A 12876-nucleotide genomic window follows, 5' to 3' on the forward strand; every position below is an offset into this window, starting at 1 on the left:
TCATTCCACCATCCCTAACCAGTTATCACCTGGGCTGGTTACTTGAGGGCCCTCCTCCTAGGTTTAGCCAGCCAGCTCTTCTGTGTTTCATTGGTGGTGATGGGTATGAAGCTAATGGTAAATTAAAAGGATAATATTGTTTTTTACAGGTGAACTACTGGTCCCAGCAAGTCTATAAGTGCCAGTATGCATGGGCTTCAAGGGCACGCTGGCGTTTGTAGTCCACCAATAAATAAAATATTACACAAATGAAAAGACACACACGACAGGAAAAAAAATATTTTAATAAATAAGAACTCCACCATACACCTTCATTTATCCATTTATTATCCAGGACAAAATTAAAAAACTATGAACTTCTAGCTCGATGCTGAGAATTGTCACTTAGTCATTGACAGTCCAAAGGAATTAATAGAGCCAGTCTGTGGTGGTGCTCTATGGACCTTTGCTGTGCAGCTTTGCAAAATTTGTTGCAAACACTACTGTACTGTAGTCATGCACTTTGACACAGTGCATTTCAGAAATTGTCATACATAACATTAGAAATATTGTCTACTAAATGTTTATCTATGACAGTTTACTACAGTTAAAGCTTGCTATAGTGTCGACTCCAGGCACTGCTTTTGTATATTGTAGTTTTCATCAGCAGTGCTCTGGCCACATAGCAGTTAAGCTGTGTACTGCATGGCATGGACCCTCTCACATCTCAGAGCACCAACCCAAAGCTTTGGCACTAGTCCTACATGTCATGGCAAAGATGCCAATTTGGCATGACTTAAGCCACAGGGCCTGATTCAGAGGTGCATACAGTTGCTTCACAGCTGTGTCTTTTTGTGGGGCCACAGGAGCTATGTTATGTATTCTCCTTGTGTACTAAAGTGTCTTGGAATGTGCAAGTCCTGAGATGCCCACAATCAGTCCCCACGCACCCTACAACACACCACCAGTGATTCTGAACAATCCACCATTGGCGCACTATTGTGTGCACCTTCAACATTTGCACCAGCTCTATGGCAGGTACAGTGTCTTCATTTGAATATGGTCTCTGTGGCTGCAGTTCTGCATATTAGAATGCAGCCACTCTCACTGACACGCCGGGAGACATTCCCATAGCACGCCCATGCAATAGATTTGTTGCGTTCTCTTCAGGCCACCATCCAGTCATCACCCAGGTACATACATGATTTTCCCTCACTAGTTTGGATAACAGCAGTCCCGTATGCAACAGTGTATTTCTGCATATACTCAGGTTAATGCATGCGCTGTATGGGTTTTCACAATATGTTGTGCATGCACAGTAGCAAATAAATGCTAATACACATCAGCATTGTGTGCAGTTAGCGTGTGCCACTGAATCAGGCCTACAGTGTATAAGGACACATCAATACAACAGTATAGCGAAGGCAAAATTGTTACATATTTGCAGATACCATTGAGAAAAGTTATTTTCTTTATGGCAACTGCTTTGTGAATGTTCATAATTGGCAAATTGTGCTGTATCAAGAGCATTTATCACTAATCTACTGATAAAGCATCTCCCCCCTGTCTTTTATTAATTCTCCAGACACCTTTTTTTACTTGCCGGAGACTTTTCTCTACTGACCTGGCTATTGACTTACAATAAAATGGTTTCATTCATCATTCATATTTTCCACTTTGGAATTTCATCTTTATACAGTATATTGTTACTTCTTGAAAAATTGTTAGAATAAATGTATCAGGGGTAAAATTTGTTACATCATGCTTTTATTGGCATAGCCTTCCCCCTCCTTCCCCCTCCAATGAAATTAAATTATAAACTGTATATTTTGGTCACATTTTGAAATGTGTTACTTTCAAAATACAACTTCTGAATGTACTGGTTAGATTATATATCTAACTATAAAGAAATCTGAATCAATTTAGACAACTCTTAGAAATATTTTAACAAGTTTTTGGTTACATATGCAAAATTGTATTATAAGCAGTTCATCTCCTGTCTTTTCTATGAAATGTAAAGTGAAACACTTTAAGTGACAAGTATTTATACTCAAAGCCACTTCTCCATCCAGAAACCTGAAAGAAAATTAATGTTTTGGGAGTAGGAAAGATTATACATTTCTGCCTTCAATCTCTACTTTGTTTGCACAGTGAATGTGATGCCCTTTAAAGTAGCTTTTCTCAAAGACCTTTCTAAAAGTATTTTTCCCACAAGTAGAAAATTATAGAGAAACAGTATTTAGAATTACTTCCAGCTGGGTCTATTTCTTCTTGTCTTTTCTGTTGGTACATTTGATGCACACAACCTTGCCCCTGAGCATCAGAATGCTTTATTGTAAGTATGATGAAATACATTGCTATTTACCCTTTGGCAGAGGGTGTAATTATTTAAGTAGGTGTAGCTTAAACCTACAAAATGTCCCAATGCAAAATACATTTCCCTGTGCAAATTACATGTTTTGGAAGCCAATTTAGAGTAGTTTTTTTATTTATTCAAAACATACTGAATTCCTTTGTTTTGTTCAATCTTTTCATATTACATAGATACAACAAATGATATTGCATTTTTTTTCTCTTTTTGTTAGTTATTATTTTAAATAAATTTTATTTTATACATTATTATATAAAACTTTGGTGTTCTGTTACATTATTTTCTTTATTATGTACAACGTATTTATTTCTGTATTTTGCTATGTGTCACTAATTATTTTTTTTTTTAAATTAAATTACGTATTAAATATACATAGTTTAAAGAAAAGCTTTATGATATATTTAAATAGATATCTGTTATTTTTTTGGAGCTTATCCAGAGTCACGAAGTATCAGAACTTATTACCTAATTTTTTTTAGTGTTCCTTAAGTTTTCTTCGTCAAGGTATGCATAGAAACATCAAACAAGAACTCTAACTAACCCCAGATCTAATAGGACCATAGTGGTTCTATTTTAGGGACCACCAAAGTTAATATGATACAGAACTCAGCTTCAATGAGCTTCTTGAATCACATGGCAGTATTTAGTTAGCGTCATTGTGCAATTGTGAACTGCAACTGTGCCCATTACTGCTAATTACCTTCAATTGTTTTCCAGAGACATTTAAGCAGCTCTTAAATAATATTGGTCTATCATTAAATATATATGTTTTTATTCGAATCACACTAGCACTTTGCTACTGTAGAAGGAGCTGCTAAAGATGCATGCTTCAAGTTACAGTCCATTGCCCCTTTCAGGCTTTCATGTTGCATTAATCAGGAAGCAGCATGAAAGTGTAAATTTTCATTGCTTACCCCAATGTCATTTGCTTCATTATTTACCCCAATCATCATTTTTCTATACTAATTTAGTTTGTTGCACCATTATTTTTTCCTTTTCTTGATTTAGTACCTACAATGAATTACTTGAGGATTTCACATCTGCACAGTGGTTGAGGTTGTTGGTACTCTGACTTCTGTCTTTCCACCCCAAATTCTTAAGTATTAATCTGCCCTGTCCTTGTTTTTTTCTAGATTCTTTCATGAACAAGTCAGGAGTTCTTGATTTAGTACACTTAATAAATTATTTGAGGATTATACATCTGCATAGTGATTGAGGTTATCTACTAAATAAGTTATTCCTTCAGCATGAGAAATCAGCTAAGGAGCCTAAAGTATGCACCTTGTTGCAAATAAGCCTTTACACTTTGCTTAGCTCCGTCCACCTAGTGCTCAGGCTTTAAAGCGTGCCAATTATTTTCAATTATCTGTTTCTTTGGCTACCCATAAAAAAATTATTTAAAATACTCCCCCATCACCTGACCTACAGTATTTAAGAATCAACTTTTCCTTTTATCCTGTATGGATTGGTAGAAGGAATTTCTCTAGAAGGAAGCTAATACAAAAAAATTGTTTGCTATGTGGGAAACCTTCATTGAAACTCTTTCACACTCTACTAAGATTAAGGGCCTGATTCAGACCCACTCGCGAGCGGCTGTCCGCTCGCAAGTGGGTCGATGTTATGGACTGAGCATGCGCACGACGGAGGGAGCTCCGTCGTGCGCATGCGCCAGACGCGACGAGCGAAGGAAAGTCCTTCGCTCGTTGTGTCCGATCAAAGGGGGCGTGCTGTCAATGTTGATTGACAGAACGCCCCCTTTGGTGGGCGTGCCGGGGGCGTGCCTCCCTGACGGGGGCGTTCCTAAGGGAACGCCCCCGTCAGAAGCCGGCCCACTGACATCACTAGTGATGTCAGTGGGAGTGATTTTGGCTCTGATAGAGCCAAAATCACTCCGGAGCTTGCGATTGAAAACCTCAACCGCAGGCTCCGGCTCGCAAATTCGATGGTCGCGATGGTCTCGACCATCGCGACCATCACAATGCACGCTCGTATAGCCTGTGGGTGGTGACCCACAGCTATACGAGCGTCCAGGAGGACGCTCCATGAAAATGGAGCCCGGCCCTCATTCAGAGCGTGTGCTCTGCTCAGAGCGTACGGCTCTGAATGAGGGCCTATGTTTTTATAACATCTTATGGTATGAGACAAACATCTATCTCCTGGATCTGCCAATTTTTGTATAAAGCTTTGAAGATCTTTGGTTGTGTGACTAGTATTTATTTTGTTGTTTTGCTTCATTAAAAGTATGTAAAAAATAGTTTTGTTTTACCAAGATTTTAAATAAAAATAAATAAATTGGGGGCACAACTAATTACTGTTTGGGCACCTGACCTGTGCCTTCTTTTTCTTTGGTTCCAACACATTAGTTATCTCAAACTGATGTCTAACTTTAATTATAGAAAGGCTTCTCTGAAAACATGTGTTAGTTGCAAATTAAAACTACAAATTAATTAAATGGGCACCATCTCCCTTTATGAAAATAAATTAGAGACGAGCGGGTTCGGATCTCAGAGATCCAAACCTTCCCAAACTTAGCGATCCGAGTTGAGATCTGAGTTGGCTTGGGTTTTCCAGCCTGACTCGGATCTTAAAATTAGGCAAAACATTATCATCCTGCTGTCTGATTATCGTGGATTTTGGATTGAATAAAAGGTCCCGCGATCGCCGGCATTTTCATTCTGTCTGTGGAGAGTGAAGAGGAAGGAGGGGCTGTACTGTGCTGTGCAGTTGCTGTGCTGTTACTGTGTGTTTAAGGGGCTGGCTACTGTTGTCACTTGTCAGGGGCTGGCTGCTTAATGTCCATGCTGCATAGGGGCTGGCTGGCTGTTGCCACTTGTCATAGGGGCTGGCTGGCTAGCTGTTGTCCACTCCGTCCATACTAAGGCTGGCTGCTGTGCTGGGCTGGGCTGTGCCTGGGGTGCACTCCCCCCAAGTGCCAAAAAAAATTAATCTATCAATGTGTTTTGTTTTTTTCTGTGTGTGTGCACATTAGCCCACTTATCACCAGCAACATAGTTGCAAAGGGGTGCTGTCTGTGTCATTTATCAAGGGGCTGCAGCCTTGTTAATGGGTGCTCTCCCTCCCAAGTGCCAAAAAAATGAATGAATCAATCAAAGTGTTTTTTTTGTGTGTGTGTGTACGCGTTAGCCATGACATCACAAATGCCTCATCTGAGATTTGCATACAAATTTTCCAAAAGGTGAAAGTAGAGGATAAAGTTTAAAAAAACAAAATAAAGCAGCTAAAATTGTGTTCTCTGATTATAGTGTCCCTTCTCCCAGTCCCTACCCATGGCCCTACTACCTGAATTTCAGCGAGTCAGAGGGGCAACTACATGCAATTGTATTCCAGAGTGCAGCTGCTCCTCCTGTAGCCCAGGTCAGAAGATGTGTAGGGGCTGTGGTGATGATATGGACTAATATGGAGCTCACATCCACAAAGTGGACAATGAATCCCTAATCTAACAGGGAGCGCAGCTGTAATTTATACACAACACAGGATGGGATGACAATATAGGCTTGGGTGATGGTATAATCTGGGGTGATGTATACATCATCTTCTTCACACAATATTAATTTGTCCCCGCTGGAATCCACCATTACAAGTGCCTCTGTAATTTTGCACGGAATTGATGGTAAAGATCTTTTTCGTAGAATTTGTAATTCATTTTGACGGACATCATCTTCCACATTTTGGGGAAGCAGTCTCAGGCCAATCACTGACAAGGTTCCCAGCTGTGCTGAAAACTCTTTCTGAGTACACACTGTAAGGTGGGCAGCTCAAATAAAGCAAAGGCAGATTTGTGGAAGGGCCTCCAAATCGCCTCTGTTTCCTGCCATTAGTTATTTACATCTCTTCAGATCTGTGTCCATTGGGAATATGAAACAATGTCTTCATCCCTTCTGGGATGAAAATCCACTCCCAGCAGCAGGCATGGTGCTCAATAATTCTCAAGAAAGACACAACATAAGAATCTTTAATGTTACATTTTCTGTTTTGTTCCACTTGTCCACATATCTGCACTGGTTAAGTGGACAGTGGGTACATCGGCAGTTTGAAGGCCACTAACTAACTGGGCAGCACAGATGGTATAATGGTTAGCATTACTGCAACACAGCACTTAGGTTGTTGGTTCGATTCCCACTATGGCCCTAACAGTGTGGAGTTTGTATATTCTCCCTGTGCTTGAGTGGGTTTCCTCTGGGTGCTCTGGTTTCCTCCCACACTCCAAAAATATACTGGTAGGTTAATTGGGGCCCAACAAAAATTAACCCTAGTGTGTGTATGTGAGCAGGTGGTAGGGAATATAGATGGTAAGCTCCTCTAGGGCAGGGACTGAAGTGAATGGTCAAATATTCTCTGCAAAGTGCTGCGTAATATGTGTGCGCTATATAAATAACTGGTAATAAATAACTATTTTTTTTTATGTCCCTGTACAGGTTGGGAAATGGTTTTCATGTGGAAGCTTTGCAAAGGATTATTTAATAGTCAATTGTTTTGGAAGGCAGTAGCACTCTTCCTGGTCCCCTTCTGTTATGAAAATCCACTCCTAGCAGCAGAATCAGGTGCACGATTCTCAAGAAAGACACAACATAAGACCTTAAATCTTAAATATTGCGCTTGTCCACATATCTGTGCTGGGTAAGTGGCAGTTTCAGGGCCATTAACTATGTTTTTTTAATGTCCCTGTACAGGTTGGGAAATGCATTTTCATGTGGAAGCTTTGCAAAGGATCATTAAAAAGTCAATTGTTTTGGATAGTAGTACTAGAAGACTTCCTGGTCCCCTTCTGGGATGAAAAAAAATCCACTCCCAGCAGCAGGCATGGCACTGAAGGACTCTTCTGGGGCAAGGACTGATTGGAATGTGTAAAAAAATTTTTTTAAATGCCTCCCCTTCTCCCTCATAAATTTACTTTGGAATCAAAAAATGAAATGAAACTTAATACCAATCCACCCTTCCTGTCCCTTCCTTCAACTACATACATACTCCAACTCCCTCAGGCCTCTCTTGAATAATAAAAATATTTGTTTCCTGATGTGCCATGTTGGAAATTGAACTGCCACTTGTTTATGCCACCCACTGCTGCCACTTAGCTTAGTCAGCCAGCTAGCATGGTGCAAATTTTGGGCCTAAACTGGATGAAAACAATGTAGTGAGTTGTGAAGTGGTCAAAATTGACTGGAAATGAGTATAAATAAATGTTATTGAGGTTAATAATACTGTAGGAATAAAGAAAGGCCCATTTTATGTGATTTTAGCTGTTTTTTTTAAGAAATAATCCAGATCCAAAACCAAACATAGAAAAACATAACATGGAAGGGAGGTTTTGGCAAAACCAATACAGATCTAAAACCAGGGGAGATACAAATCCAAAACCAAAACATGGGGGTCGACGCACATATCTAAAATAAATTAGCTAAAACTGTATGTACATCTTCTAATTTCATGTTCCAGAACCATGTATTTAGTTAATTTAATATTACATTACATACTGATACAATTACATAATAGTACATTTATATTTAAATAGTGGGACTGTCACTTAGCTCTCTGGAGCTCATTCAGAGTCGGTCATTGCGGCCGCTCGGTCGTACGCTACCGATGTTCGCTAACCTGCGCATGCGTAAAATTTGCAAAGCGCATGCGCAAACTAGTTGTTACGATCAGAAATTGCTCTCTCCTTGAACACAGCCAGGTCGTTAGTTTGAGTGACAGAATGAGCCGTTTTTTGGGTGGTAACAGGGGAAGGTGCTTGTGAACAGGGGTGTGGAGATCCGAACGCAGGCGTGCCTGACTATGCAAGGGGAGTTTAATAAGAGTGCATAATTAACAAAGTAGTGTCATGGCACACGTGACATGGGTGGTTATTACACTGACTAGATCGTAATGCTTAAGAGATGGTATGGTCAGCCTTTAGCTCTGCGATCAGCTCCGATGGGTCCCGATGGTCACGATTAATCCTTATATCCCTGGAGATGATGAGTGTTGCGATCGAGAAGGGGGCGTGTATTTTGTCTTATGCCCGCTTCTAACCCTCGGTCGTTCAGCTTAGCGATGCAACTTACGATCGCTTCATTTGCATATCCGGCCCCTTTCACCTACGACTGAGCGGCCGCAACGACCCGCTCTGAATGAGGTCCTCATTCTCTGCTCTGGGTGTGACCTCCTTCTATCCTCAACCATGATCAGCATACTGGGGAGTACAGTCTTATACCCCATTAATAGCAATTATCCCACAACACATATCAAATCCAAACTTTCCTAATTTTTTATCCAGTGGAAAGTAATATAACATCCATGTGTCACAGTTACATACACTTAATAAAATATTTTACATTAATATCCTCTATAATAGTTAGTTTTTTAACTTAGTTACATTATGTTCATCAGCTGTGAATAGAAAAATATTTCAGCCTCCTTCTTTTCTCATGTTTCCAGATGACTTTGGGACACCACATCCTAAATGTCCCAGCACTTTTGGAAATTCAGTATGTTTAAAACCAAAATAATTGCTTTACCCACCCTGTCTATGGTCTCCTCACCTCCCTTTCTTTCCCTACCCCATACCCTCTCCACTGCCCATGACCTGTGGAATTCGCTCCCACATTCTATTAGCTTAGCCAGTAATTCCCAAGGCTTTAAATTTTTCATTTAAACTCACCGCTTGTCCAAGCCTATCAGTCCTTTTAATTCCTCTGCATTGCTCACATCTCTATTCTCCACATAGTGCGCCCTACCAGGGTTTGCCCCTTTCCCCTAGAACAATAAGTGGCCCTCCAGCTGTTATAGTGCTTCACATACCAACATGCCATGCCAGAGTTTTGCGATTTTGCCATGCTCAGTTGCAGCGCATACTGGGATGTATAGTTCATCAGCAGCTGGAGGGCAGCTTATTGTACAATAAGCTCTTATGAATAAGGCCCTTTCCCTTTTGTTTTCCTTTCTCTCACTGCACCTCTGTCTCACCAGTTCTGTTTCTCAAGCCCATGTTTCTGGGCACTGACCTACTTCACATTGGTACTATTAATTAGTGATGCTCACTGTCTTGTCAATAGACATCTGAAATTCTGATTATGTTCTATAAATGTCTTATTGACTGTTTATTGTATAATTCTTTAATGTGTAATTGTGTAAGATTTATTGTTGCCTGTGCATTGGTTATTCCTGCTAAATGTGTTCTATTTTTGTAATATATATGGGAGACCAGACGTTGGGATGCCAGTGATCAGAAGACTGACATCGGCATCCAGATGCTCAGAATCCCAACTGGAGTTCGGTAAGTATCCTAGCCCTCCCTCCAACCCCCGCTAACCCTCCTGTGGTGCCTAATCCTGATCCTTACTCCCCACTGCCTAAACCTAACCTGCCTTGCTATACCTTGCCTTGGGATGCAAGCTGATGGGATTCCTTCATTGGCATCTCAAGTGATGTCAGTATTCTGACCGCGGGTTGGGATTCAGGCGCTGGGATTTTGACCGCTGGCATCTTATCTGCATCCCCTTTGTTCACCCTTATACTCAGCATTACAAAAAATTTGTGGCATCTCTCAAGTAAAAGAATAATAATAATACTATCAAAACTGAATATATGCAGCACTGCAGCTACTTCTATGTAAAAATTGGGGTCCTGAGCACAGAGTTTGAGAAACTGCGATCTAGCAAACACCTGTGTTGAATAAACCGCTAATGTGCCAAGCATAAGTGGTGGCAAACTAAGTACCAGTGAGCATGTTCAGCTTTAAGGAAACAACGGGGGAGTGTTATAGGCTTCAAGACCTTACTGTGTGTCCCAATAACAATCTCAAAACAAGTTATGGGAATTCCCCAAACTTTTTCCTATGTATAAAAGTAATATTGCAAATTATATTCTCCATACAGTATACTCTACATCCCACAATACAGGTTGTTGTCCAAGTGTTACAGGCCTGATTTGGCATTTAAACAAAGCAATAATACTCATAAATAATTTTATAAAAATGATCACAAAAGTATATTTCCAGTTAAAAAGGTAATCAAAATATTAGATAAGCTAACATTTCATGAACATATACTGTATACACATTATAAAATGTTGTCCAGCTCACATTCAAACAGATGTTATGGACATCCTTATGTCACTTTAAGTATAAGGCATTAGAAAATATGTGTTTTTCCATATACAGCTTTATGAACTTCTCCTTTCTAAAAGTCTCATTTATGTTTAAAATATTGTTAAGTATTACATTGTCTGATCTTCTCCAAGATGCAAAATCTGCTCATTTCCAACCTTCAATAAAAATTCCAGTGTGAAAATTTATAACAAATTAATTTTGGTTACTATTATTTTATCCAAATCCAGCTTTGAGTCAATAGGCAAAAGAGTTCCATTCAGCAGTGGGAGAAGGATATCTCTCATATCATCAAAATCTGTAGTTCTGCCACAATGAAAAGCTTAGAAACTTTTATATCAATGCTATCTGGTACTTGCAGTATTTGGCATCATATATTTTCTATTTCCACAAATGTGCACTTCATCTGTAGTTGGGTTTTTTCTTAGTAGTTGTGCCCTGCTATTGAAGAAAGCTTTCCTCAAAATGTAAAATCTACAGTACGTTTTTGGTTGAGCTTATTAATTCAAGCTGATATATATATATATATATATATAGCAATGCTGGGAAGGTACCACTCTGGATGTCTTTGAAACAAGGATACAAGTCAGCTTGTAATGCTCGAAGCTTGTATCCTTGCTTCAAAGACGTCCAGAGTGCTACCTTCCCAGCATTGCTACATATTTGTCTCTTACTTCATGGGGGTTAAAGAGGAAGGCACCGGGCACAGTTATCTACATGGTACCAAGGGACTGCCAGCCTCAACAAATATATATATATATATATATATATACACAGTAGATATATACAGTATATCCATCTATAAATATATATATATATATATATATACAAACATACATGTATATGCAGTCATTTTTTAACTTTTGATTTGGACCATGGTTTTTTTTATATATGTGGGTTGCTACCCCAGAAATATATTTTACCTAGAAGACGTGAGAGTGGACTCTGCTATATACACTGTATACTTGGTAAATATGTGTATAATTTTCTTATACAGATTTAAACAGATAAAAAAAATAATATATATATATATATATATATATATATATACACACACAGTCAGGTGCATAAATATTGGGCCGTTGACAGATTTTTTCATATTTTGGCCTCTATTCACCACCACAATGGCTTTGAAATGAAACAAACAAGATGTGCTTTAACTGCAGACTTTTAGATTTAATTTGAGGGTAATTGCATCCAAATGAGGTGAACGGTGTAGGAATTACAACGGTTTCTAGATGTGCCTCCCACTTTTTAAGGTGCCAACAGTAGTGGGACTATCAACTCAAAAGCTATTTCATGGACAGGTGTGGGCTATTCCATCATTATTTAATTATCAATTAAGCTGGTCAAAAGTCTGGAGTTGATTCTAGGTGTGACATTTGCATTTGGAATCAGTTGCTGTCGACTCTCAATATGAGATCCAAAGAGCTGTCACTATCAATGAAGCAAACCATCATTAGGCTGAAAAATCAAAACAAACCCATCAGAGAGATAGCAAAAACATTAGGTGTGGCCAAATCAACTGTTTGGAACATTCTTAAAAAGAAAGAATGCACCGGAGAGCTCAGCAACACCAAAAGACCTGGAACACCATGGAAAACAACTGTGGTGGATAACAGAAGAATTATTTCCCTGGTCAAGAAAAACCCCTTCACAACAGCTGGCCAAATCAAGAACACTCTCCAGGAGGTAGGTGTATATGTGTCAAAGTCAACTATCAAGAGAATACTTCACAAGAGTGAATATAGAGGGTTCACCACAAGATGTAAACCATTGGTGAGCCACAAAAACAGGAAAACCAGATTAGAGTTTGCCAAACAACATCTAAAAAAGCCATTACAGTTCTGGAACAACATCCTATGGACAGATGAGACAAAGATCAACTTGTACCAGAGTGATGGAAGAGAAGCGTATGGATAAGGAAAGGAACTGCTCATGATCCAAAACATACCACCTCATCAGTGAAGCATGATGGTGGTAGTGTCACGGCGTGGGCATGTATGGCTGCCAATGGAACTGATTCCCTTGTATTTATTGATGATGTGACTGCAGACAAAAGCAGCAGAATGAATTCTGAAGTGTTTCGGGCAATATTATATGCTCATATTTAGTCAAATGCTTCAGAACTCATTGGACGGTGCTTCACAGTGCAGATGGACAATGACCCAAAGCATACTGCAAAAGCAACCAAAGGCTAAAGGCTAAAAGTGGAATGTTATGCAATGGCCAAGTCAATCCCTTGGCCTGAATCCGAATGAGCATGCTTTTCACTTGATGAAGACAAAACTGAAGGGAAATTCCCCCAAGAACAAGCAGGAACTGAAGACATTTGCAGTAGAGGCATGGCAGAGTATCACCAGGGATGAAACCCAGCATCTGTTGATATGTATGCATTCCAGACTTCAGGCTGTAATTG

Source organism: Taudactylus pleione, unplaced genomic scaffold (assembly GCF_031769625.1).
Source record: "Taudactylus pleione unplaced genomic scaffold, aTauple2 ptg000005l, whole genome shotgun sequence".
In the NCBI taxonomy this organism is placed as follows: Eukaryota; Metazoa; Chordata; class Amphibia; order Anura; family Myobatrachidae; genus Taudactylus; species Taudactylus pleione.